Source organism: Tasmannia lanceolata, unplaced genomic scaffold (assembly GCF_043159265.1).
Source record: "Tasmannia lanceolata isolate RefF3 unplaced genomic scaffold, GAP_Taslan_0.1 ptg000013l, whole genome shotgun sequence".
Lineage (NCBI taxonomy): Eukaryota > Viridiplantae > Streptophyta > Magnoliopsida > Canellales > Winteraceae > Tasmannia > Tasmannia lanceolata.
This window is the reverse complement of record NW_027518690.1, coordinates 12,501,448-12,527,768: the sequence shown is the minus strand read 5'-3', so window position 1 is coordinate 12,527,768 and position 26,321 is coordinate 12,501,448. Positions and strand designations below refer to the sequence as shown.

Sequence of the window (26,321 nt, the reverse complement as noted above, 5' to 3'; positions counted from 1 at the left end):
AATGATTTGAGAGAAATCTAACTAATATTATATAAATATAAATAAATTGACGTGGATTAAACTAATAAACTCAGTTATTGAGTAAATGTGTCATTGGTAGTGAGTGTTTTAGTAACTATAATGTTATGATTACAGTATTCAACCCCGGGTCCATTTTCAGATCTCTCTCTCTCTCTCTCTAGAGCTGAGCACTTAACTAGATCAAACTTCGGCAAGTAAAAAGACCATGTATACAGTAAAGTTGGTTGCACGAATTTGGAATCTGCACTTTTGAATGCAACCCTCTAAGTCCATTGCAATTAGCACACCGGAGTAGAGGTCCTCTATGAGAAGTGGGAGCGTTCAAATCATGTAAGCCTTGTGATAATGGAGAGCTCTATTTCGACATATATACGAGGTGTGATTCCAAATGTAGAAAATGAAAAGGAATTCTTAAGGTGAGAGTTCATGATGAACAATTTTGAGGGTCTTCTTTAGCACCCACAAGCACACTAGCTGAGAATGATGATCATGAAGTACGATGAACAGAGTTGTGTGCAGGAGTACACAATTTAGTACACTCACTCCTATGATAGTTCAGTATTTATCTAAATGCAAGCACAATTAGGATCCCCTGATCTGTACAAATTTTGAAGACTTAAAGATGTTATGTAGTTCTCTTATTTGACAGTTAGGATTCAACTCAAACTCAGGCCTACCAGAAGGTAACTGATCCAGCCGCCCATGTATCTAAATGCAAGAGTTGCACCATTATATGGTGCGGATGATCTGATATACCCATAAAACAAAATGCTACAAATATTCAAATGTGCTTTACAAGAAATTACTAGTTGCAACCTTTCTAATAATCAAATAAATTACACAATTATGCCGTAAAACTTCTCTCAAAATTGGAAGATCATGGTTGGAACATGTAACCTCTGTAGAATCAGCTCCATCTACAGCTCTTGTTTTCAATTCAAATCAAGCTGTAACTCGCCTGCAAATTTTCTCTACTCATTTGATTTTGTTAATAAATCACATCTAACTAAGAGACTATCTTTGGTGATCCCAGAAGTGAGAAGACTGAAAAATGGATCTTCATTGTCACCAGCGGTGTTTGATAACAAATCGATTTTCTTCCGCTTATGGGGCCTGGTTTCACTCATACCTGATTCACTAGATTTTCTAACTGGAATGAAAGCCACTTTATTCCTTGACTCGGTTTGAGTTTTCGGAGAGTTTGGGCTTGAAGATAGGCTTAAATTTGTAACCTTGCTGCCACCTTCCGCATCAGAGTTATTGTGGATAGATCTTCCACCATCCATATGACCATGAAGCGGAGAATGATCAGTCTTGACATATTGATCTACAGATGCACTGGTTGTCTGTCTCTTGGTGCCAATAGGAGATGAGAGTTCTTCAATGGAGTCGTCCATGGAGAACAGCTCAGAACCAAGTTCGTCTGCTAGACATGGGATTGAAATATGGCAGAAATTTTGTCAGTATATTTTACACAACAGATTATTGGTAGTATCTTGAACTACAATCGAGCGAAACAGAATGAGATGCATCAGTTTAGGGTTGAAAGAGTGCATAACAAGCATGTCTTAAAAAATCCAAATGATATATATATATATATATATATATAGAGAGAGAGAGAGAGAGAGAGAGAGAGAGAGAGAGAGAGAGAGGAAACGGTTCCTACACATGTGTAGAGAGTTCTCTACACACTAGCTTAAAATACAGTGGGGGCCCACATTGTTTGGGTGATCCAAGCCATCCATTTTAAAGGCCCTCATATAGATAGGGTGTCTACAAAAAATCAGATCCATAGGATCATCCCAACCCTACGATTTGTGGAGGTAAAATGGATGTCTTTAAACCTTCACAAATTAGTCCATTTTTTGCCTCCACAGTTCGAATGGTTAGGATGATCCTATGGATCTGATTTTTTGTGGACACCCTATCTATGAGAGGGCCTTAAAAATGAATGGTTTGGATCACCCAAATAATGTGGCCCCCACTGTATTTTAAGCTAGTGTGTAGATAACTTATCTACACATGTGTGTAGGAACCGTTCTCTCATATATATATATATATATATATATATATATATGTACATTTTTTTTTTAGAATGAAAATCCAAATGATATTATTGCAATGGAAAGAAAGACAGTGGATCAACTTCATTTGAAACATCAATACGTTGATATTGTATAGCTGATGATACCGTTGGAATAGCATTTCCTTCCCCTTCTTGGTTCTTAGTCTTACTTTTACTGGTTCCTTCACTCAATACAAACATATCACCTTCCCATTTACATTCTAGGGTAAGAATTTCCCCACTTGGAGTATGGTACTCTCTGAAAACCTGCATTAGTTGAAACAAAAGAGGAGCAAATCCCCAAAACAGTCAATGCAGAGCATCATAGCCTTAAAGCAATGACTCATCTTCCAAGGCATAGGGAAAACCTTGTCGTAAATCATTAAGGTTGACTTAAGAGGGGCAGAAAAGCATAATGAAATGATTTTATAACAGACCTCAATTCCTTCATGTGTAAGTTTTATCGACTGTTCCTTTAGAGAGAGAGAGCTGATAACATGTTGAATACTGAAACAATGTCAAGTAATATCTGTTGAAGAGTGGAATAGAAACACCGTTAAAGTTAGCCCATAAGCATTCAAAATAAGTTTGCAATGATTACTGACAAGATGGAAATGCCCCACATTTCTATCATTGTAAGGACAGTCAAACAGCAAATCAAGTATAAACTTGTAAAAACAACCACAAAAAAGAAGTCCAAAAACACCATTACACCAAAAAATTGCAAAAAACAAGAAGCAGGGCTGCTAAGGTAACTGATCATGTGCTATGTTTCTGGTTGAAATGTTTAAGAATCTGAGACGAGTTTTTATAATATTTTCATCTATAAATTCCTTAGACTGCTTGGATGATCATACCACTTATTTGACTGGTTACCTTGCTGATTTATCAGAGATGTCAGTGAAAGAGGGGATTTTTTGCTGTTCCCTAATCTGGTGGACCTCTCACTAGCTTCATGAGGTTTACTTTTTCCTTTCTTTCCCAGTTTTGTCACTTCTTTCAGTTTTTAGTGAAGGAATTTGGAGATGAGATTTCTTTTGAGAACAGGAAACTCTGTTTCTTTTTCTTTCTCCGACTGCATATTATGAATAGTATCTTAGCGGGTTTGTGATGATTGTCAATCAGTTTGATGCTCAATAGTGAGTTTTTTTTTCCTTCTTTGTTTTCTATTTGGGGGTATAAGCTCATTGCTTATGTTTCTTTGGGGAAAACTTTTGAGGCTTTATATTAATTTCACTCCCCAATTTCTTATGATTGGTCTAATCTTTTATTTGTTTTTTTTTTTAAAGATTCCAAGTCAACTGCCTCCCAATTAGTTGGCAAGTTTGATGTCGTCCTTATAGAGCTGATTTTTTTATGGTCCAAGAAGTGGGTGTAATTAGAGCTTCAACATCAACTGGCTGTAAGTCACTTATGCTTTGGGTTTCTCTTCTAGCACTGTTGTTCAGTCCAATGCAGGTCCTTCATCACTTATAAGCTTTTTGCGCATTGGTTTACTTTATCGCATGAAAATTAGTGCCTTGAAATTCGAGACATAAATGAATTCATTGAACTGTTTGACCAATACAAACTTTCTATACAGAGTACATAAATTTCTGATTTAGAGTTGCCAATATTCAATGTGCTTAAGGATATCCAAAAGTGATTTAAGAGGAAATCAAATTCAGGAGTAGATGGAACTTAAATACTATCCCCAAAATTCCAATACACACTTCCATCAGAGAGATCTCCCTTTAATACGGGTTCCTGTAACGTGCCCTATGCTGAAGTTTGGTTAAAGATGTATTGGCTAGAGTTAGGGCCGGTCCACTTGCAAAATAAAATTCACCCTGCTTACCCTGCGGTCCATTTCTCCACACTCTTGATCCGGCCAACAAACATTGATGAACAGATTGTGGTAGAATCTGATTTGTATATTTTGCTGGCGGCAAAGTACACGGCTATTGCTACAATTACTGAAGAAACAATGCGCAAGTGTCTTAAGTTTGTTTCCTCAAAGATGGAATGCTGACAGACATCTTATGCAAGATGTTTAATTGGCGCCATTAAAAAAAGGATGTTTAATTGGTACATGTTATACTTTGATTGTTATGCCTAAATGGGATGTAAAAAATTCTAACCCAAACAAGCACAAGAAAGTTCGGGTACATGTACTTGTGCATATTTACTCATTCTACATATTGATCTTGAAATGACTTGGATTGCCGGTACTTTGATGCAGTTATAATCATTGTATTGCTTTACGTTAACTGCGTCAAATTAGGGTTTGAAACAGTTCATTTGCATATAAGAGGAAGTTAGTATTGATCGATGAAACGTTTGATTGTTAGTACTCTTCTTTTTTTCTATGTTACGCTTGATATTTAATAAAACAATTGGACATGATTCATACGTTCATTTGATGTTTGGATCTCAAGTACTGTCCCGTTAGCTAAATTAGTTATAGAAGGTTTAGTTGAACCTCTAGGGTTTCTTATCGTGCTGATGGAAAACCCTGCTGATGGTGCTGACTGTCAAAGTAGTTTAGTACCAAAGTATTTATGAAGTCATTATTGTATCAAAGTAGTCTTTTTTTTTTTCTCATGCGTATGTTAAGATTGACGTTTTTAATAGGAATCCCCTCATCGAATGCAAGATACAATGTCACAATTAACCCTCGTCAATGTTGTTCAGAAAGACTATTAGCCCGGTAATGAGTAGCCAAAAGTACTTGGGTTTGGTTACAACTGTTTTTACTTATATTTTACAGTTGTACGTTATTCTTCGTAAGTTAGAGTATGATATGACTGCCCATGCAATGGTGATGAGGATAATGTCATCTTATTAGCTAGCTAATGTGACATGTGTCAGCGATATTTTTAATTTGGAAGCATAACTAGAACCAGATCTGCTAAAAGTATGGCGAATAATACTCTTGTCTTCTAATAAGTTTGTTCTGTTGTTTTTTCATGTCATACAAATGCAACATTGTTGTTGTTCAAACTTTTTTTTATTGTCTTGTTGCATTTCTAACTGTAGCCAACTTATTATTGGATTAATGTCACAATGCTCGGAATAAATGCAGATCGATTATTTTAGAATAAACACAACTCTCACACTCAAGAGTTGTAGGTGCGATTGAAGAATTGTGATGTCGAAGTATAAGACATTATTCACCTTCTTCAAGCACCATTTCAAGCACATCCTATAAGGTTTATATTGTTATTTTTGCATTATTTTATGTTGAGATGTTTGAAAGATGATTCAGCTACGTAATAAAACCATAAGTTGTTGACGGAACATGTGACCTTGCCTTAACATTGTTTAATGATGAGGGCCATGAGGTTGAGGAAGTTTCGATGTTGACGGCTACATATTCCAAGTTAAAGTTAGTGGACATAATTTGGTTCTAATTTATAGTTATATTCTGTCTTAATATCTAAGAACTTATCGTTTGGCGCGCTCTCTCTCTCTCTCTCTCCAGCTTCCTCATCCCTTATTTCTATTCTTCATGAGTTTTACTTCCATTTCACTTTGCCATGCCTTGTCTTTCCAACGGCACCAATGACGAAATCCAGGTGGTGGTTTACCCAAGTGTGAATCTGTAGTTTGATTTCTACATTTCTCTTGTTATTTTTGTAAGATTTTTTCTGTTTCTATTCATCCTCATGTTTATTTCCTTTCCAATTTGCCCAATGCCCAATTTTGAAATGCTTGATGTTCATAATTTAAAATCACTTGATGATTTGATGTTTATGACCAGGGATGTAAGAAAACTTACTATGATTAAAAAGACTGATCTGTAATTTTTACCACCAAATATCTAGAATTCAGAGATTCTGGTTTAGGATTTCTAAAGTAAAAATCCCTTGCAAATTGGGGATCAGGTGATTTGAAAATCCAGTAGAAAGAAAAGCAAACTGGGTGTAATCAACTTCTTCAGTGTAGAGAAAACCTATGATTCAGATTTAGGTTTTGGAGTTAATTCGTTAATTTGCAGTACCAAATATTGGTTTTGAAGCAAGACCAAGACATCTTGAGGGCTTTTACTTGAAGTCAAGTATCATACATGAAACTGAGCTGCAAATCAGAGAGGGTTACCATTTCACTTGAAACAGGTCTGAGCACTCCATACTAACTCAAGTATACTCCTTTACTTGGGATAAACCAGGTTAAGATTAATTTTCCTTTCTACACTTAATCAAGATTCTGCTCATCATTGGTAAATAGAAATATAAAGTTTTAAATGAAAATTCAATAGCCATCTGGCTTTCCCTTTTACCTGCAGAAACTAGCATCCCTGATTTAGATTAAGGTGGCATGGATGGAGCTCTGATATCATTTTGATCCAGGGTAATTTGCGGAATCCTCAATGGGTTGGGCAATTTGGGCTGATAATTTGTCACTAGTGCAGAATTTATGAACTAGTATTGCCAATCAGCCGATTAAGTGGATTTTTCTCTCAGATTGGGATCCAAATTTCCCCAATTTCTCAACGAGTTCTTCATCAATTAGCAAGGGGGAATTTCACTCTAATCCCCTCTCGGATTGACATTGTTCCCAGTCTTGAAAGAGTTTACGAAAGGAATATGACTGATTGCAAGGGCACAATGAAAGCCCAAATCAAAGGTTCTAATAAGACCACATCTTCTTAACAAATATGGGAGTGAAAATAATTAAAATAACAAGTAACAGCAATTCAAGGGCTTCCTCAATTTTGCCTTGCATTAGGAAATAATATTTTGAGGAACAGTCATCCATGTTTTAAAACAGAGTTAAGAATAACTGTGTTTGTCTGTTCAAGACCATGAGTGGTTAAAAGGTGGTAGGACCCTTGAGAGCTATGATTTTCCAAGATAAGAACAATTAGCATTGGATATTGGATTTGCTGTGTCTTTCAGATTATAGTGTCTGAGCACTTGAACAAATTTCCACCGGGAATAACCAAAGCCAACATATTCTTGAGCTACTAGAACCAGTTTGGTAGTAGCATGCCTAAGATTTTTATATTAGGGACAAACCGAATTCATATGGAAAGGGAGGGCTTCTACTTACAGTTCCCAAACAATCATGGTTTTAAATTTCAATTTCGGATTTCGGTTGAGAGCGAAACTGAAACGGCCTGAAACCGAAACTTCCGAAGCGTACAATTTTTTGGTTGAAATTTTGGAAATTTAGGGTTAAATTTTGAAAAATAAATTTTTTTTATTATTGTTATTCCGAATTTCAGCTGAAATTTCGGTTTCGGCAAGGTCTGAAATTTAGTCTGAAACCGAAATTTAAAACCTTGCAAACAACACACCGAATTCACCACAATTCTCACCTCAGCTTACTGTATTTTGATGAGGGCACTTGTCACTTTATTAAAAGTATCCAAACCGTCCATTATATGGGCCACAGCCTAAATAGCTTATGCCCCAAAAATTATTTCCATAGGTTGATCCTAGCCCTCTGATCTATAGAGGGTTAGGATCAACTCTCTAACATTCAGATCGGAGGGCTAGGATCAACCTATGAAAATGATTTTTAATGCACAACCTGTTTAGGCTGTGGCTCATCTAATGGACGGTTTGGATCATCCTATGGTGCGGGCCATACCGTACTTTTAATAAAAGTGAGGAGTGCCCTCATCAAATTTCAGCAGTGCTGATAACATTTCCCTAAAAAATTCTCATGAAAAAGCCCAAAATACATCTATCACGAAAAACGGTAAGAATTTCTCCTGTGAGTAGAAAATGATCCCCCTATTCCATCTCATGAAAAATGACCAAAATACCACTAACTTATAAAATAACAAAATAGCCCTATCTAATAGAAACCGACAAAAAATTGATGAAAATAACCCCTCCCATGGGAAAATGATAGATTACTCATCTCAACAAAATGACAAAAAATATCCCTATCACATGAAATTAGTAGCAAAAGCTATTAAAATTTTGGGACATCTTACTATCTTAGTTTTAAGGGAAAATGATAAGAAAAATATACTTTCTAGCTAAAATAGGGATTTCTAAATTCTAAAAAAAGGTTGGAGGGAGAAAACTTAGCCAATTTTGGGACCACAATATCCTTACATACCTCATGAAGTTAACCCATCCAATCATTCATTTTTCACGTTTTCCAAAGGCACCTTTTCACCTTATTTCATGATTACTACCCAACAAAACCTTCTTCTTCAACCTATTCTCTTCTCAGACAAATGAAAAAGCTTCCATTAAACCACTTCTCACAGTCCCATAAGAACTTTCACTTTCCATTAATCCATTTTAGCTTATTCAATCACTTTTCTTCTCAAACCAATAGTATAAAAACCTTGTGACCTTGGCTAAGTTCTCTTCGGCTTGTAAAACCCTCAAAGCCATAGTTTAAAACCCTCTTCTTCAATCTCATCTCTTTTCAAAGCCAAACCTTGTATTTAGAAACCTGGGTTCTTGCGAGCTATCTATGATTCCATTTCGGATCAAATTTAAGGTATCCCCTCCCTCTTAACTTTGTTTTTTGAAAATAAAGGTTCAGAGAGATAAATAGTGGTTCGGAGTGTTAATTAGTGTTAAAAGTGGTTCTGTACTCTTAAAACAATGATTCAGAGTAGCAAACAGTGGTTCTGATTAACTAAATAGTATTTCTTAGTGTTCAAATAGCGGCTCGGAGTGGTATGTAGTGGTTCTTATTGTTTAAATAGTGGTTTGGAGTGATAAACATAGGTTCTTTAGTGTTAAAATAGTAGTTTAGAGTGATAAATACTGGTTCTTAGTGTTTAAATAGTAGTTGGGGGGCCTAAATAGTGGTTCTGTAGATTTGAACTACTGGCTAATAGTAGTGTTTCTTAGTGTTCAAATAGTGGCTCGGAGTGCTATGTAGTGGTTCTTAATGTTTAAATAGTGGTTTGGAGTGATAAACATAGGTTCTTTAGTGTTAAAATAGTGGTTTAGAGTGATAAATACTGGTTTTTAGTGTTTAAATAGTGGTTGGCGGGCCTAAATAGTGGTTCTTAGTGTGAAATAGTGGTTCTGTAGATTTGAACGACTGGCTAATAGTGTTAAATAGTGGTTCTTAGTGTTAAAATATTGGTTTCGAGTGTTAAATAGTGCTTCATATGGGTTCTTAGTGATAAATAGTGGTTCTTATGTTTAAATAGTGGTTCAAAGTGGTATTTAGTGGTTCTCAGTGTTTAAATAGTGATATTTAGTGGTTCTTAGTGTTTAAATAGTGGTTTGGAGTGGTATTTAGTGGTTCTTAGTGTTAAATAGTGGTTGGGATTGTTAGATAGTGGTTGTAATTAATTAAATAGCGGTTTTAAGTGTTAAAATAGTTGTTTCCCTATACTCTCATTTCATTTACAACCACAATTATCTGACGAATATGTCACGACAAACACGGAATTTGCCCACAATGAACATACAAACACCAAAATTGATGAACATGTTTACATTTTTTCCTGTGGATTCCTAGAACTATGGATTCCTTGTCCAACAGCTTAAGCTTTTGGAGTAATTTGTTGTTTCACTCATACCAGTTCTGTTAACGTGGACTATTTGGGTCTGAACTGAAAATCTCCTGATTTAATCCAGTATGGCCAGATTGAACCGAGTGACTAAACTTTGGTTGGATCTGGTTGAGTTTCGGTTTAGCATAGAATTACTTGTTGAATTTTCAATTGCTGATGGGGTTGTCTGCTATAAAACTAATAGGTCCTCTCTTTCACAGCTTTGGCTCTTATGGAAATGGAAGTTACCCTCTTCACAGACATAATTATGCATGGAGCAACTCTAACCCGTATCATCTTCATCCCCCGGACCCCATGATGTGGACTAACTCGCCAACATTTATGAACAGACTTCATCCTCACCCCCTGTATCAAATGCACCGACTTCCTAGAGCACCATCTCACATGCTGAACACAAGTTTACCCTTACACCACCACCACCACCACCACCATATGGGTTCAACACCCACTTATAATCCCTCTCTCTGAGACAGGCGACATACCTATTCAGGAGACTCTGTTGAGGCATCTGCATTCCACCCGGGTTCTCTAGGAAGTATGGGATTTTTCAGCAGCTCTGCATTGCATCCACTGGAGCTTGCCTCTCATAATACCGGTGGAAATTGTATGGACCCTGTGAGGGTAAATAAATGAAGTCATAAGTTCCACGATGATGTTCATCAATCGCAGCCAAGAGCATCTTTGATGTGAACCTATGACAAAACCAAGATCAAAATGAAATGACAACATGGAAAAATAAGTAACTTATGCATGAGTCTGGAAGATGTCTTCTATCAAGGGCAGAAATGAAACTAGATTCATAATATTAAAATAAATTTAATGAGCAGAATAAATTCATGGTTACATTTTCCAAAAGGATTGCAATAAAAGAGAACAAAGAAGCAAGGTGGACCAATCACATACTTGTTAGGAATGTTTTTTTATCATAAGGGTTGTTCTGGTGTCTTCCCCGCGCAACATGCGGTCAATATCAAGATCATAAATTTCTTGTTGTCAGCTTGATTAGAATTAACTTCATTTCTCCGGCTCCTAATCCGCTCATTGGGAGCATCAAAAGTACGCATAAGAATCAAATGGTTTCTATTAGGGAACATGTGGCACCTTGGCTGAGGGGAAGGCACTCCAACATTTGGAGAGGAAATTGAAGGGTCCATACAATTTCCACCGGTAGTATGAGGAAAGATGTTATGAGAGGCAAGCTCCAGTGGATGGATGCAATGCAAAGCTGCTGAAAAATCCCATACTGTAACGACCCGATTTCCGTCGTGTCGCTACGAGCAAAAGAAAGTAAAAATCATGGAAATATTTTTTTTTTTTTATACAAGCATCAACGACGATCCCGATAGAATCTTATTACAACTTAAAAATGATACATGACGTAAGACGTCAAAATGCAAGGACTCCAGGAACGAACTCTCTGATCACACAGTCCCTTATCCCATGGTTCCTTCATTTGCAAATGCTCCGCCATCTAATGCCTCAACCCCTGTGGTGGAGGAATCAACGTCAAAGCAGGGTCATCCAAAGACCGAGCAAAGTAAAAGAGACAATAATAACAGTGCATACAATAAAATCCACATTTCAATAATGTCTAGAATAAAGATTACAATGCCCATGGCAATATAAATCAAAGGAGTGACAATAATTTCAATGTATGCTATGTATGCATGTATGCAACAATTTTATAAAATGAGACAGCACATTCCCCAGGTACATCCGGCTTTTCCCCCATTTATTTTTCTGTCAGTTCTTTTCTGACTTTTTCATTTTCTTTTATTTTTTTCTGCCGGTGTCCTTGCCGCACGGCTAACCACTACCCCTGTCTGAAGGTAGTGACGTTATGGACTTGGATTACGGTCTCGCATTTGCCGAGCCGGGGATACTATCCCTCGGGGATACTTTCCCTTTTTGGTTGGTTTGCCAACGAAAGGCAGTACACGCTTCTCGCGTTGGCCTTTGGACCTTAGGTCCCAGGATGATTCCACCACACCCTTAAGTTCCCCTTCACTTTCCCCCATGTATGCAACATGTATGCAATTACTTACCTTTGCCTTTCTTCCTGCATTCATTTCAATTCATTTGATTCCAGCATTCATTTCAATTCATTTGATTCCAGGCAAGCGAGTATAAATTCACTAAGCAGGTATTTATCAGGCAATTTATAAGCAGAGCTACATTGCATAGACAATTATATTGAACACCATTACAAGACAAGGTCTAGCTGTCACCTGCCTTTTCTTATAGTCGCAGTAGGACGAGATGGCTCCTGTAGGCAAATAAGTGAAATAGGTCAACTTATTTTAGTCTAGGTCCTTTTAATATCACACAGACAACACTAGTCCTTTCTGTGTCCATTTATGTCCTAAAATAAGGTTCCCTGTGTTCACTATTCATGTGGGCCCCACATGCTACTATTCATGTGGGCCCCATCATGTCACTATTTATGTGGGCCCTGCATGTCACTATTTATGTGGGCCCCATCATGTCACTATTTATGTGGGCCCCATCATGTCACTATTCATTTCACCATAAGTTGATAAAGTTTACTTTACGGTTACTATGCTAGTATTTCACCGTTAAGTATATAGGTGGTAGAACCAACCATTACTTTATCCATATAGGTGGTAAAACCAACCATTACTTCAAATAAAATATAGGTAGGTGGTAGAACCAACCATGAAAGAGATCATTAAATAATTTAGGTGGTAGAACCAACCATTGAAAGAGATCATTAAATAATTTAGGTGGTAGAACCAACCATGAAAGAGAGACTATTATAAAAGACTTACTTGGTAGTGGATTTTCTTTTTCCTTCTTCTCTCTCTCTCTTCCTCTTTCTCTCTCTCTTCTCTTCTCTTCCTCTCTCTCTCTCTCTTCTCTTCTCTTCTCTTCTCTTCTCCTTTTCTTCTCCTCCTCCTCCTCTATTTATAGACATTTTTTTGCATAGTACTTTTTGCATAGTAAAGACTATTTACTATTTTAAATTATTATTTCTGTCGGTCAATAGTATTTTTGCATAGTACTTTTGCATAGTAAAAACGTTTCTTCGCCCTAATCAACGATGACAACGAGGTACAGGATGGGGCAACAGAAGGTCAGAAAACTTATTTATAAATTTTGGATTATGGGAAACAAGGGAATTCATAGGAGTAAAATGTCTGCCTAGAATAGAAGATTAGTAGTATTTAAGAGGCAGTGCAGATTATGATGGATTTCACAAGACGTTAATTTCTAATCAAAATTAAGATTTACAAAGTAAAGGAGATGATCTTAAATTATCATGTGTCGAGATTCTGATTATCAAGATATCTAGGTTATGGGCGTAGGAATTTCGGGGACGAAATTTTTTTTAAGGGGGGTAGAATGTAAGAACCGGTAAAAAAAAATATATATATATAAATATAAAAATGGCCTCATAGGTGGGTAATCATCGGCCATTACTCATTTTCCCCAAGTTAATCGGGCATGAGGACATCTGGCATAATGGGGCGTACACGATTCGAACCCAAGTCTAAGCTAAGATTGAACGGCTTCCTACCACTAAGCCACCGCCCCAGATGTCAACAAAAACGGAATAGATATATATATATGTTAAAAATTTCCAATAGTCACTATTCACAATTACTATTCACAATAGTCACTATGCGAGATTACTATGCAGAAATACTATGCAAGTTCACTATTGAGATACACTATTTAAAAGTATTATTCACAGTAGGACCCACCGAGTACTATTCATAAGCGGGTCCCACATCAGCGGGCCCCATACAAGCAGGCCCCACATAAGCGGATCCAACACCAGTGGGTCCCACATCAGCGGGTCCCACACGAGCGGGCCCCACGACCAGCGGGTCCTACCACCAGCGGGACCCATCCCTAGTGGAAACGAAAATATCATCGCACCGACGAAAATAATAATAAAAAAATGCAAAAATACTATTGACCGACAAAATTAATAATAAAAAAATATTATTAACTATGCAAAATACTGTTAACCGACGAAAATAATAATTTAAAATAGTAAATAGTTTTTCAGTTCCTGGCTGTGCGTTCTTATCTTGGGTAAGAGGGCGGTACTGATTTCTTCTTCCCTGGTTCTGCTGATTTGTTTGCATTGGTTGATATTGTGGCGAAGGTGGGCGGTTTTGGATGAAGGCTGGTGCCTTAGGGCAATCCCTTCTTCTCCAGCATTGCCCAACGTGAATCCTTCCACAGTGGGGGCACAAGTTCTTTGTTGGTGGACCACTATCAATTTTTTTTTTTTTTTTTTCCAGTTTACCCTTGAAATGTGACACATCATATGTCACCTATTAGCTATCTAACCCTACTTAACGACACAACCCACAAGCACCAGGGTTTCCGTAAACCCGGGCTCTGATACCACAACTGTAACGACCCGATTTCCGTCGTGTCGCTACGAGCAAAAGAAAGTAAAAATCATGGAAATATTTTTTTTTTTTTATACAAGCATCAACGACGATCCCGATAGAATCTTATTACAACTTAAAAATGATACATGACGTAAGACGTCAAAATGCAAGGACTCCAGGAACGAACTCTCTGATCACACAGTCCCTTATCCCATGGTTCCTTCATTTGCAAATGCTCCGCCATCTAATGCCTCAACCCCTGTGGTGGAGGAATCAACGTCAAAGCAGGGTCATCCAAAGACCGAGCAAAGTAAAAGAGACAATAATAACAGTGCATACAATAAAATCCACATTTCAATAATGTCTAGAATAAAGATTACAATGCCCATGGCAATATAAATCAAAGGAGTGACAATAATTTCAATGTATGCTATGTATGCATGTATGCAACAATTTTATAAAATGAGACAGCACATTCCCCAGGTACATCCGGCTTTTCCCCCATTTATTTTTCTGTCAGTTCTTTTCTGACTTTTTCATTTTCTTTTATTTTTTTCTGCCGGTGTCCTTGCCGCACGGCTAACCACTACCCCTGTCTGAAGGTAGTGACGTTATGGACTTGGATTACGGTCTCGCATTTGCCGAGCCGGGGATACTATCCCTCGGGGATACTTTCCCTTTTTGGTTGGTTTGCCAACGAAAGGCAGTACACGCTTCTCGCGTTGGCCTTTGGACCTTAGGTCCCAGGATGATTCCACCACACCCTTAAGTTCCCCTTCACTTTCCCCCATGTATGCAACATGTATGCAATTACTTACCTTTGCCTTTCTTCCTGCATTCATTTCAATTCATTTGATTCCAGCATTCATTTCAATTCATTTGATTCCAGGCAAGCGAGTATAAATTCACTAAGCAGGTATTTATCAGGCAATTTATAAGCAGAGCTACATTGCATAGACAATTATATTGAACACCATTACAAGACAAGGTCTAGCTGTCACCTGCCTTTTCTTATAGTCGCAGTAGGACGAGATGGCTCCTGTAGGCAAATAAGTGAAATAGGTCAACTTATTTTAGTCTAGGTCCTTTTAATATCACACAGACAACACTAGTCCTTTCTGTGTCCATTTATGTCCTAAAATAAGGTTCCCTGTGTTCACTATTCATGTGGGCCCCACATGCTACTATTCATGTGGGCCCCATCATGTCACTATTTATGTGGGCCCTGCATGTCACTATTTATGTGGGCCCCATCATGTCACTATTTATGTGGGCCCCATCATGTCACTATTCATTTCACCATAAGTTGATAAAGTTTACTTTACGGTTACTATGCTAGTATTTCACCGTTAAGTATATAGGTGGTAGAACCAACCATTACTTTATCCATATAGGTGGTAAAACCAACCATTACTTCAAATAAAATATAGGTAGGTGGTAGAACCAACCATGAAAGAGATCATTAAATAATTTAGGTGGTAGAACCAACCATTGAAAGAGATCATTAAATAATTTAGGTGGTAGAACCAACCATGAAAGAGAGACTATTATAAAAGACTTACTTGGTAGTGGATTTTCTTTTTCCTTCTTCTCTCTCTCTCTTCCTCTTTCTCTCTCTCTTCTCTTCTCTTCCTCTCTCTCTCTCTCTTCTCTTCTCTTCTCTTCTCTTCTCCTTTTCTTCTCCTCCTCCTCCTCTATTTATAGACATTTTTTTGCATAGTACTTTTTGCATAGTAAAGACTATTTACTATTTTAAATTATTATTTCTGTCGGTCAATAGTATTTTTGCATAGTACTTTTGCATAGTAAAAACTATTTACTATTTTAAATTATTATTTTCGTCGGTTAACAGTATTTTGCATAGTTAATAATATTTTTTTATTATTAATTTTGTCGGTCAATAGTATTTTTGCATTTTTTTATTATTATTTTCGTCGGTGCGATGATATTTTCGTTTCCACTAGGGATGGGTCCCGCTGGTGGTAGGACCCGCTGGTCGTGGGGCCCGCTCGTGTGGGACCCGCTGATGTGGGACCCACTGGTGTTGGATCCGCTTATGTGGGGCCTGCTTGTATGGGGCCCGCTGATGTGGGACCCGCTTATGAATAGTACTCGGTGGGTCCTACTGTGAATAATACTTTTAAATAGTGTATCTCAATAGTGAACTTGCATAGTATTTCTGCATAGTAATCTCGCATAGTGACTATTGTGAATAGTAATTGTGAATAGTGACTATTGGAAATTTTTAACATATATATATATCTATTCCGTTTTTGTTGACATCTGGGGCGGTGGCTTAGTGGTAGGAAGCCGTTCAATCTTAGCTTAGACTTGGGTTCGAATCGTGTACGCCCCATTATGCCAGATGTCCTCATGCCCGATTAACTTGGGGAAAATGAGTAATGGCCGATGATTACCCACCTATGAGGCCATTTTTATATTTATATATATATATTTTTTTTTACCGGTTCTTACACATACTTCCTAGAGAACCCGGGTGGAATGCAGATGCCTCAACAGAGTCTCCTGAATAGGTATGTCGTCTGTCCCAGAGAGAGGGATTATGAGTGGGTGCTGAACCCATATGGTGGTGGTGGTGTAAGGGTAAACTTGTGTTCAGCATATGAGATGGTGCTCTAGGAAGTCCGTGCATTTGATGTGGGGGGTGAGGATGAAGTCTGTTCATGTTAGTCCACATCATGAGGCCCGGGGGATGAAGATGATACGGGTTGGAGTTGCTCCATGCATAATTATGTCCGTGAAGAGGGTAACTTCCATTTCCAGAAGAGCCAAAAGCTGTGAAAGAGAGGACCTATTAGTTTTATAGCAGACAATCCCATCAGCAATTGAAAATTCAACAAGTAATTCTATGCTAAACCGAAACTCAACCAGATCCAACCAAAGTTCAGTCACCCGGTTCAATCTGGCCATACCGGATTAAATCAGGAGATTTTCAGTTCAGACCCAAATAGTCCACGCTAACAGAACTGGTATGAGTGAAACAACAAATTACTCCAAAAGCTTAACCTGTTGGGCAAGGCATTATTTAATCTTTTATACTTTAACACTCCCCCTCACGTGTGGCCCCTCTTTTTTACGGTTGGACTACATGTGGCCCCACGTTTTTGGGTTAACTATTGCATGTGGATTTTTAATATCAAGGAGGTTTGAACTCGGGACCTTTTGCTCTAATACCATGTGAAACAACCAATTACTCCAAAAGCTCAAGCTGTTGGAGAAGGCGTTATTTAATGTCTTTTACTTTTAACAAATTTAAAGTAGCTACTTCTAATTACAGAATAGAAATGAGCAACAGGCATATCATTGTACTTACCGCCATCATTGAGCTCAAATGAATGATTGTTAAGCCCAGCCGAACCTACTCTATGTATGTATCTGTTATCAATTCCTTCAGCTGGTCTGGAATTTATGCTTGATGCCACGCCATATATGGTGCCCGGAGAGTTGTAAGGGACACCGTTGGTTAAACAATCATGATACTCTGGAAGCGAATCGGGATGAAAAGTTGGCATGGACTGAAAGCCAAATTTCATCTGGCCCAGCGAGTGACTGGCCTCGACAAGGCCAGGTTGATTGCTATGATTGCCCAGAGGGGCAACTCTAACTGGAGAGGATAAGATATGAGGTACAGTAGAAGAGAGCCCATGAAATGCACTTTCAACAAATGAGCTAATAGGTGCTCTGATTGCAGAATGTAGACCGTGGATTGCTCCGTTCTCAAGGCAACTGGATGTAATAAGTCCATTGGGAACTGATCCTGAAAAAGATACCACGTAGTATAGGATTTAGCAAATCAACAACAGAATCCAATTGATCCATTCACAAAAAAAAAAAGAAAAAAAAAGAAAGAAAGGAAGAAAGAAAAACATAACCCCATTAACAGCACAACTGCTTACGAAAATCCTTTGCATTTTTAAGTTTGATGGATCGGGTGCGTGGTAAGGAGGAGGATTGGCAATGTTCTTAGTGCCAATACTATAATTTTGGCTGGCGATTCAAGTGCAGAAAGTGTTCTGCGACTAGATTAACTTCTTCTTCTTCCTCCCCCTTTGGAAGCAAGCATAGGGCTTCTTTTAGGAAATTCAACTTGGTTCAGGACAAAAGATTTGGGGCATGGTTCTGCTCCCCATGTCAATACTCAAATTATAATTGGAGATCCGAGTGTCGTTGGTGTCAATCGATTAAATCGTCTCTTAAATGGAGTCCTCGATCTAGGACACAATCTAAGGATGGCGGGCCCAACCTTGGCTGGATTCAGGATCTATCTATCGCAATATCAAATCTCCGATCCCAACTTTATCTGTATCAGGGAAGGAATTAGATGTTCGAGTAGATTCACTCAGATCCTGCTTGGTGGGGAAAAAGAATCACAATATATCCTTGCAGGACTTGTGGGATTGGGCACGGTCCTCTTGAGAACTTCCGACACTGCATTGCCCGTCTATTCTCGCAAAAGATGAAGTTATTTTTATGTTTGATTCTGAAGAGCAGGCCTCCAATATTCGGGCAAAAGGGTCCGCGGCTTTGGATAATCATCTCCTTTCCCTTCTGCCATGGAGGAAGGATTTTTTTTTCAAGGAGAGGAGGAGCTCTGGGTTCGTTTCTATGGCATTCCTTTGCAGGCATGGGCTGTTTCTACGGTGGAGGCATTGGGGGGCCTTTTTGGTAAGGTACTTTAAACAAAGATGGAGGGCAACCACCAGGATTGCATGTCCTTTGTTTCGGCTAGGATCCTTGCTCCCCGGTGGCTCTTCCCTAGTTCTGATATTAAGCTTAAAATCTTGGGTCAATATTATCTCATTGGGGTGGTGCTCTCCTAGGTTTTTCCCGAATCTGAGGCAGCGGGCCTTTCCCCTCCGGTAGACAAAGTTCCGGCGACCCACTTGCATGGGAATTCTGCGGGCCCCACTGGATTTTCAAATTTAAATTCAAATTTTGAGAGGCCCGAGAATGAGTTGGTGTCCTTTTCAGAAAAGGGATTGATGGGTCTTGAACAGAGAAATTAATACCAAATTGATATAATGGCAAAACCCAAGAACCATGTATCCTATGTACGGCGGAGACTTCCCTCTTACGCCAGTCAGAAAGTCAATCATATCTCTGGCGGTAGTAAAGACCCAGATAGAGGTTTGAGTTCCCAAGATCGCTATATAATGAAGAAATTAAAGACTATCCTGGATTCCAAATCGGACGCAAAGACAAAATTCAGCAAATCGGTTAGACTTCTTAACTTGTGGTTTGGATTCCCTAGGCGTGGACCCATCAATAGTTAAATCTATAGTTGGATTCCTCGAGGCTGAAACTGCCGTAGTCATTTAGGAGTTGGTGAATACATTGATGGATGTCACTATCAAGGGTGGCGTATTGACAGAAGACACAACTTTCCTAGGCTCCCAGTGCTATTTGAGGGGGCCCTCTCCCAGTGTTGAGAACAGGTTCCTTTGGAAAATAGGAATGGTTTGCCATGAATCCCTGGAAAATCAGGTTCGCTAAGGTCTTGCTTTCGAAGTCTTTTTTAGTCTTCGGGTGGAGCAATAATCAACACAGAATGAAGGTAGTCTACTATATGGGTTCCAGCGACCCTCTGAAGGGTCTGGCTTTTTGGGTTGTATAGCTGCTAGAGACCCAGTCTTCATATAGCACGGATGGGACTCTTCCGATTTTGATGGCTTATCTTGATCACCAAACTGAATGACCATCTAGATGGTGATGACAACGCTATTTTGAAGGAAAGCCTTGCGTGAGAGGCCCCACAGATGGCATTCTTGGATGGATTTGATTTTTGGCGATTTGGGGGTGGTTAAATCTTTCTTGGTGGTGGTTTTAGCTAGTAGGGAAGGAAACTTGCTCTTCGATAGATAAATATTGCATGGTTGGAGGTTTCCGCAGTACGGCTGATTAGTAGATTTACTTCTTTTTTTGGTCAGGAGTTTGCTCCTGGCTAATCTAATTGATTCTATGTAATGCAAGTTGGGATCTCTGGTTCCCAATGTATCTTTCGTAGTATCAATAAAATTATCATTTTTCAAAAAAAAAAAAAAAAAAACCAAATTGATGACAGGTGAGTGTATCAGTTAAGCATCATACCATAACACCTTGATGGCGAGCCATTAGGAGGGCTTCCCGGTTGCAGGCATCCACTAGATTCTCTCGTGTTCCAACTCTGGTGAAAATTGTTGCATCACACTGCTAAACAATGATTTTGTCAGAAATTTAATGCAAAAAGGAAAACAGCTCCTACACATGACAGATAAGAACAAAATGATAATAGACAAGAAAACTAAGACTGCAGAGCTTCAATCGAAATATAACATGCTGGTATCTGTAACAGAGAGACTCAGATCTCCAATTCCATAAGGCAAAATTACCTCCTCATACAAATCACCAACAAAGAAAACATGAATGTAACTGAGGCAGAAGACTTGAAACCTCAGTCCAATCTAACCAGCATATGAAAATAAAACAATGATGGTTAAAGTTATTATGGACCTAACACAAACTCACTCAACTGAAACACTCATCAGAGAAGCGAAATCAACTTCCAAAATCATACACCCTCATCAAAAAACTCTAAGAACCATTCCTGTGCATCTCCATTTCCAAAAAAAAAAATAGCATTCCTGTGCACCCAATTGAAGCAATGAAGATTTTATGTGCATATGCTGCATTCCCTTTCCTCCCCCTATCAGTATGGAGAAACTCCTAAAGCTTTTACGAAAATAAAATCTCTTCTCAAAATTTAGTTGCATCAAGTGTAATCAAGTTCGGGGATGTTTGACCTCCCATGTAACACTAAATTCGCTGTCCTCACACAAATGAAGGATAATGTCAGCTTTGATATGCACATAATTACATTCGCAAATAACGACAGGGAGAGAAGCATTGACAGTCCATTCCCCTCAATCAGTTACAAGATGTTCAGGAAGGTTATTAGTGAAAATCAGATACATAATATGGATGAGACACAAGATCTGAGTAGATAAATGGACACATATTTTTGGTATATTTAAAGAGAAGTCAATGGCATAACCAATTCTCTAAATAGAGAGATACACAAGGGCATACTTTACTACAGGGAAACCTTTACCCTTACTGGAGTTTCTAGTTTTTTTCTTTAATTAAAATTGGGAAAACTACTAGAGACCCGCTAAATAAAAACGTATCTACAAGAATCCCCCCAAGATATTTTAAAGTACCAAGGTTACATTTTTGTGCCTTAAATAGCTTTTAATCTGTTATTTTACCTATTTTATCCTTGCCCCTAGTTGTAGATAATGTAGATTATGAAGAAACCCTAAAATCTCTCACTTCGTCACTAAAGGCAACAGATTGTTTGAAAATCTCTCTCTCAAATAAAGGTAAGATTTCATATAGTGTACCTCCATATAGTCCAATATTTTTCAAAAAGTATTATCTGGGCCACACCATAGGATGATCCAAACCGCCCATTTGACGGGTCACAACGTAAATAGGCTGTGGCCCTAAATCATTCTCATAGGATAATCCTACACCTCCAATCTATAGAGAGACACCATATTATGGATATTGATACCTTTATAGATCGGGGGGTTGGATCATCCTATGAAAATGATTTTTGGGCCACAACCTATTTACGTAGTGGCCCGAGAGATTTTAGGGATTCCTACATTATCTATAACTACTGGTAAAATGGTTATTAAAAGATATTTAATGCACAAAACGGTACAATTGGAAATTAAGAAAATTTTAGGGGGATTCTCGTGAATACGTTTTGATCTAGGGGTTTCTAGTAGTTTTCCCATTAAAATTTTATATTAAAAACCAAAATAAAAAGACATCCATAAGTAGTTGGAATGATGCTCCTCAAATGGCATAATTACCTGATCATCAAAATTGTTTATGACAGTCAATTAGACGTAAAGCTTGAAGAAAGCAAATATTTCCTATGGTATGACTCAATGCCCTGGCAGAAATTAAATCCTAATTAAGCTAGAAGAATCACATGACAATCGTGCAAGAATTTTAACCCATCAACAGCTGCCTGTGCCTGTGGGCTGCATCAGAGAGGCAATTTAAGTAAAAAATGAGTATCTAGAACTCTTATTAAGTAGGTTGTCACCAGTTTCCCATGTTTTCATATGCTACAACAGATGCCAAAATCTATAAGGGCATTATGATGTTTGGGAAGAAGTTCTGAAGGAAAAACTTAAAGCTCGTAAGGACTCAAATATCTTGGCACCACACAACACAAAAGGATGGCAGAATACACAAAATCAGATAAAATGAAACCATAACTGAAAAAACTTTAAAGCATAAAACTTATGTCAATAGCATGGTCGGAAAAGATGAAGGGGTAACCAAATGATTGTGTTGGACAATACCACCGTCTTGCACCCCCAGTGCGGCTAGGCTCAAGCTTGATCCGCTTCCCTGCAATATCACTCCTGTTCAACACACGAAAACATAAAAAAACTCAATGAATTTATGATGACGCTTGTGTGGAGTTTCACGGATCTGTCATCATTAATAAAAGTCAGCAGCACCAAGCAAAATTTAAAAGGTAATTGCAACCCTCGAAGGCCAGTCCACGTCACCTCTTCAATTTCTCCATAAACACCAAAAATCTGCCGAAGGTCATCATATGAAACCGATGAATCAAGATTAAATACTACAAGTGTTCCCTGATTAACATCTTTCTCCGAGGGATTATCCTGAAAGAAATAAACCACAGTAAAAAATACCATCCACCCAAGCAGTGCATGAGCATAAGAACCTATGTCACAAATATCTCCGATATTTTCAAAATATCATGATTTTATCGCGATATTTTGATAAAGGGAGATGATTTTTTCACCCCCACCCCTCCCCCAACTTAGGATTATGCGCCACCCATTTAAAGTGAATTGTGGCAGACTGCAACATTTTTTTTATGTCAAATCACTTTAAAAGGGGAGCGCATAATCCTACAGGTAGGGGGGGGTGTGTGTGGGGGGGGGGGGGGGGGGGGGGGGGGATCATCTCCCTTTGATAAAAACGATAAAATCCCAAAATAATCCCAAGAAATTAAATAATATAGCAATATTTTCATTTACCACGATAATATCATGATATTTATATGACATTTTATATTTTATATTTTATATTTTTTCTTAATTTATATATTTGTAAATAATTTTATTTTAACATTTTCCCCGATATAAACCCAAAAGAATAAAAAAATAATATTATATCCCGAGATTTTCCCTTGCCGAGAAATTCCCGAGAACAATATTTGTGAAATATATCAGAACTACTTACACAGAAAATGATAGCATAAGAAATGAAAAATAGAACTATCTGATGATCAGATCTGGAATGAAATTACAACATTCCTTTTTCTTTTTTTTTGAATGATTAAATTACATGGGTCATATTGATTGTTGAGCACAGTTCGATCTGAAGTTTTAAACAGGCTAAAGTGAAGTTTCAATCATGTTTTCAAGAAAACATTATCATATTTCCTCCTCCTTTTCCTAGTAAACATGCAAAATTGTTACCAGCTGCAGATAACCAGAAGGAAATGCATCATTAGCACCATCTGATAATGGTGGAAAAGGGATGGACAAGTAAAACTTCCAACAAATTGGCATCATATATTCGAAGTCAAAATATAAAGGCAGAGGGGAATCACACTGGCATACCTTAGGAATTGAAAAATGAATGTCCAGCTCCCTCTGCCTTAGGGGCTTGTCCTGAAGTGCATCCATGGCATTGCTTGCTGCCCTTATATCATAATAAGAAATCATAGCAAAACCGCGATGTTTGCAGGCAGTGTACAGCGTACGGATATCTCCATATTGCTGAAACAGACCAAAAAAAATGTCAGGCTCAGGAAACTCAACACCTGATATGATAAAAACCAGCCAAGTCCAAGAACTAACAGATAAAAAATATTAATACCTCAAAAAGAAGCCTCAACTCAGAATCTTCAACATTGCTAGAAGCATGTTCACCATAAGGGTGCTCTCCTGCGAAAGGGTTATTTGGTCCTCCTTGCTGGCTATTTGGAATCCCCCTATAAAATCTGAATTTTTGCCTTCAAAGCAACTTAAATCATCTCCTTCTAGTTCCATCCCTCCTGCACTGCTCAAAAGATCAAAATCCGCAGTGTCAACTCCAGTATTAGGTCGGGCAATGTACTTGAGCTCATCAATGACTCCGGAAAACAAATCATCATCATCATCATCAGCAAGGAGGTTTCCAATGGTTTGAGCCTCAATTTCTTCAAGGGATTCAAAGGGCTCATTTTCTTCAAAGTGGGAGGTAAAGGTATCAACGGACTGGCCAAATAGAAAATCATTTGATGATAGTCTCACTGCACCAACAATATAGATTATACGCAAAACAAAATTTAATCAATTTTCAGGATATTTTGCTGTAAAAGAAACAGCTAAATAAATCCAACTAAAGGAAAACAGACTATTAATAGATCTCCAAAGTGATCTATAATCCTTATCTATTAACTGTTCAAGGTTGCGAAAGCGGGAATCGAAAGCGGGAATCGAAGGCTCCCAGTGAAGAATCCTACTCAAGGTTGCCAGAGCGGGAATCGAAACGGGAATCGAAGCGGGAATCGAAGGCTCCCAGGGAAGAATCCTGCTTCCTTGTCTTTAACAATATAAGTCTGAGGAATTTGTAAGCTGCCCGCCGAATGCACCCCCACTGGGTGAAACTTTTCCAGAGCAGATGAGGCATCTGACTTATTGCCGGACGCTGGTGATACTCCCACCATTCCTACTCCTGAATATAAATTAAGAAAAGTTTCATATTAACAAAATCCAGTGCACCAAGAATAGGAAAATTCAGAAAACATGATTCAAACAGGGAGAAAATAAACTACATAACGTTATCCCAATCTGTAACAGAGAGAATTCAAAAAGAAAGTGACAAGTTAAAAAATCAACACAACTACATCAGTGCATCTGAATCAGGACATGGCCGCAGGTAAGTAACCTTGTAAATAAGGCATTCTTGAACATCTACTGCTCCGGACTTTTGAGCGGCAAAATAAAAAGAAATGCCAATAGGTGATGAAGAAATTTTGATTAAAAAACACAGATAAGTTCAGAAATTTTTTATTCAGAAAAATAAAATCAAAAATGCATTGTAATTCAACACAAACACTTCAATACAACGGGCGATCAAATGCCACTATAGGAATCAATCATACATAGGAAAGCGAATTTACTCAGAGAAGAAGGATGACTGCACTGATGATCCATACAGCGAAGAAACCCTTTGATCCATAATTTTTTATGGCATTCTGGAATCCAAACAACATAAACCTTAAGAAAGAACTAACATCAAAACTTCCTCATCTCACACTTTCACATTCAAATCTGCACTAACTTTTTCTGTGGCCCTGTCAAAAATTAAGTCAGAATAGCGAAACTCAAATTCAGCTCTCACTGAATTCAAACAGAAAATTCGAATTTGATGAATACTAGCAAATTCCATTCCGACATATAATCATATCTCAGTGAAAAATCCCCCATAAGAACAAAAAAAAAAAAAGAAGCTCAGAGCATCATATGAGATATAACAGAATAAAATTGCCCAATTCACCTAAAATCGCTAGGAAGAAAAATAAAAATAAAAGAGAAATCAAGGAAATGTCCTACGTGTGAAACGGCGATGATCGTGGTATCCCTGCCCTGGATACGTCTTTAAGGAATTATAAAGGAGTGAAACCGCCATTATCATGGGGCTCCCTCTCCCCCGGCTAAAAGGGGAATGAATACGTTCTTGCAGCGACGAGCCAGACATGGTAATAAGAAAAAGAGGAAAGTTGCCGACCCTCATATCTATTTTACTTTCGTACGTTTCTAGAAGCCCATGAAGCATATGCAGTTGAAGCTGCGGAAAGCTAAGATAAAACACTTTCTAAATGAATATGGTAAAAGACTGCTAAGTTTGCTTATTGTAAAGACTGATGGTGATTTTAAAAGAAACCGTAATTTTTTTAATATTCCCCATTATTAGCACCTGATAACAACAAAAAAGAAAAATAAAGAAAGATTAAACCAAGTAAAAAAAAAAAAAAAAAAAATCCTAGAATGATATGAGAAGTGTTCTTTTCTTTTTCATAATGAAATTTAGATAAATTCGAATTCCCTTAAGGATAATTCACACCACTTGTAATATGATTGGACGTCAGAAAGCATTAAAGTCTGCCACAATGGAAGGCGTGCGAATTTATCATCTCCTTATTTACTACCTAAATATGCTACGTGTGAAAAAGCTAAAGTACGGTTAAGGAAATAGCGGCATTTTGTTTTTGGACGCTTGCACAGGGTATTATTTGTTGCAAAAAATGGCAAAAATACTGTAAAGGAAGCGG

At 38.0% G+C, this 26,321-nt stretch overlaps 1 long non-coding RNA gene and 1 pseudogene across 2 annotated transcripts; both read right to left on the bottom strand.

Annotated features, from left to right (window-relative positions):
* Positions 1–9,359: 9,359 nt before the first annotated feature.
* LOC143889812 (uncharacterized) lies at positions 9,360–11,265 on the bottom strand. Its single transcript, XR_013254946.1, has 2 exons — positions 10,476–11,265; positions 9,360–10,185 (listed from the first exon to the last, which is right to left on the bottom strand). It is a non-coding gene; the product is annotated as an uncharacterized LOC143889812 (long non-coding RNA).
* A 3,288-nt stretch (positions 11,266–14,553) lies between these two features.
* Positions 14,554–25,821, bottom strand: LOC143889811 (protein MEI2-like 4; annotated as a pseudogene). Its single transcript, XR_013254945.1, has 9 exons — positions 25,603–25,821; positions 24,446–24,721; positions 23,882–24,296; positions 23,623–23,781; positions 22,537–22,653; positions 22,324–22,456; positions 20,051–20,149; positions 17,277–17,720; positions 14,554–16,738 (listed from the first exon to the last, which is right to left on the bottom strand). The product of XR_013254945.1 is annotated as a protein MEI2-like 4 (transcript).
* Between the last annotated feature and the right edge of the window lie 500 nt (positions 25,822–26,321).